This window comes from Prenolepis imparis, unplaced genomic scaffold, assembly GCF_030444845.1.
Source record: "Prenolepis imparis isolate NDT839.2.m4 unplaced genomic scaffold, iyPreImpa1.0 SCAF_377, whole genome shotgun sequence".
In the NCBI taxonomy this organism is placed as follows: domain Eukaryota; kingdom Metazoa; phylum Arthropoda; class Insecta; order Hymenoptera; family Formicidae; genus Prenolepis; species Prenolepis imparis.
This window is the reverse complement of record NW_028141535.1, coordinates 24,114-26,408: the sequence shown is the minus strand read 5'-3', so window position 1 is coordinate 26,408 and position 2,295 is coordinate 24,114. Positions and strand designations below refer to the sequence as shown.

The window sequence follows — 2,295 nt, the reverse complement described above, 5'->3', positions numbered from 1 at the left end:
CAGTGTACAATTTTCATATTGAAAATCGTTTTCATCACTTCGTGGACTTGCGACAATTCATAAAAGATAACATTAGTAGAAGCGAGATATTTTACAGCTTCGAAATTGTGTCTGTGGAAACCCAAAACATTTAATCAGAGGTTTGTACAGCAAAAGAAATTAAAGTCATACAATTAATATGATAATTAGAAAAATTATAATATATACAAAGCAATTTTTTATATGATTCTTTGGATATAGAGGCATTTTGATATTTTTTATTTTGAAATTATTTATATACGCAATTAAGATAAATGATGTTAATTTACATATTATGGATCATTTTCTTTTTGACATAAATTGTAGAGAATATATTAATTAAATAATATAAATAGAAGATTATATCAGTAAGTTTGAAAATTATAATATATCAATTGACAAATATCCATGATGTGTTTAAATTAATGTTTACATTTATCTACAATAAATTGTAGATTTTTTTTAATAAAGTATATAGAATTTTATCTTCCTGTAAAACAGAAAATATAATGTACATTTAAAAAAATTTAATTAGGCTTCTTCTGGATAAGTATTCGCCTCTTTTTATGCGTTAACATGGCACATGGCATAACGAAGAAGCTTCTGACAATAATAGCTATTTGCCTTTGGATTTGATATAAAACTTTCCATCGAATACTCTTTTGCATCTAACAGCTAAAGGTCTAAAGCGCGATGAAGTCGTTTGTATTTTAAGGAAAGCTCTTACCTTTGGAATAATTAATATATTTGCGCTATACAAGGAGGTAATTTTCATCATTAACTCTTAAAATCCTTTTGTCCAACGTTTAATCAACCAAAATTTAGATTTTAAATTTGCAATAAAATTTTCTCTCTTTTCTTACTCTAAAATATATTCTTCTGTTTTTAGATTATAAATTATTACTTAATTTTAAATTCTACATAATTTATAATCATACATTATATATGTATATATATATATTTATAATAAAATTCTTTTTTATTATTACATTATTTACATTGTAAAATAATTTAGAATGTAAATAATGTAATAATAAAAAAAAATTTTATTATATATATATATATATATATATATATATAAAATATTACACACATAACACACATTACAATCTTAAAATGTCAATTGTTAGCTACTCATATAGAGCATTTCCAGGAGACGCCACGTGGAGGCCAATTGACATATAACTCGGAATTCTTTAAAATATAGACATAATATTTATTATGTCTATTATTCAATCTATTATTACAGGGTCGATTATTCTAAACTCGTATTATTTATTTACTAGCGACTTGAATAATTAATCAAGATTTTAACACACTCCTGGACTTAGATATGGAGTATACACATCTATTATATATCGAGCCTTTATATTCTTAGTGTTTAATTCACGCCGGCGGAAAAAAAGCGTTATTTACAAATAGTTGTTTATCAAGGCAGAGAAAAATATAGAGTCGAAGGGTCTGAATAGCTCAGATGGTGAGAGCAGTCGCCCGGCAAGCGAAAGGTCTCGGGTTCGATTCCCGATTCAGCGACTTTCGGATCTATATTTTTCTCGCCCACATTTCTTTAGGGGGGACAGAGGGGATCTTATATATGTAAAATTTCAGTATATTCCTTCATAAAAGGACCACAACCACATGGTCGAAACGTTGTGAATGTTAAGAAATCATTTTCAAGCTAGTTGGGTCGATTATTCTAAACTCGTATTATTTATTTACTAGCGACTTGAATAATTAATCAAGATTTTGACACACTCCTGGACCTAGATATGGAGTATACACATCTATTATATATCGAGCCTTTATATTCTTAGTGTTTAATTCACGCCGGCGGAAAAAAGGCGTGATTTACAAATAGTTGTTTATCAAGGCAGAGAAAAATATAGAGTCGAAGGGTCTGAATAGCTCAGATGGTGAGAGCAGTCGCCTAGCAAGCGAAAGGTCTCGGGTTCGATTCCCGATTCAGCGACTTTCGGATCTATATTTTTCTCGCCCACATTTCTTTAGGGGGGACAGAGGGGATCTTATATATGTAAAATTTCAGTATATTTCTTCGTAAAAGGACCACAACCACATGGTCGAAACGTTGTGAATGTTAAGAAATCATTTTCAAGCTAGTTGGGTCGATTATTCTAAACTCGTATAATATTTATTAATAAAAAATGTAAATATGTATATCTTGCATCTTTAATAAATATATAAAAAAGGTAAAAAATTATGTTTTTATTTTAAAAAATTCCGAGTTAATTGTCTTCCTTATTCGATCCGCCATATAAG

At 28.6% G+C, this 2,295-nt stretch overlaps 1 non-coding gene across 1 annotated transcript; it reads left to right on the top strand.

Annotated features, from left to right (window-relative positions):
• Nucleotides 1–1,913: 1,913 nt before the first annotated feature.
• Trnaa-agc (transfer RNA alanine (anticodon AGC)) lies at nt 1,914–1,989 on the top strand. Its single transcript has one exon. It is a non-coding gene; the product is annotated as a tRNA-Ala (tRNA).
• Nucleotides 1,990–2,295: the final 306 nt, after the last annotated feature.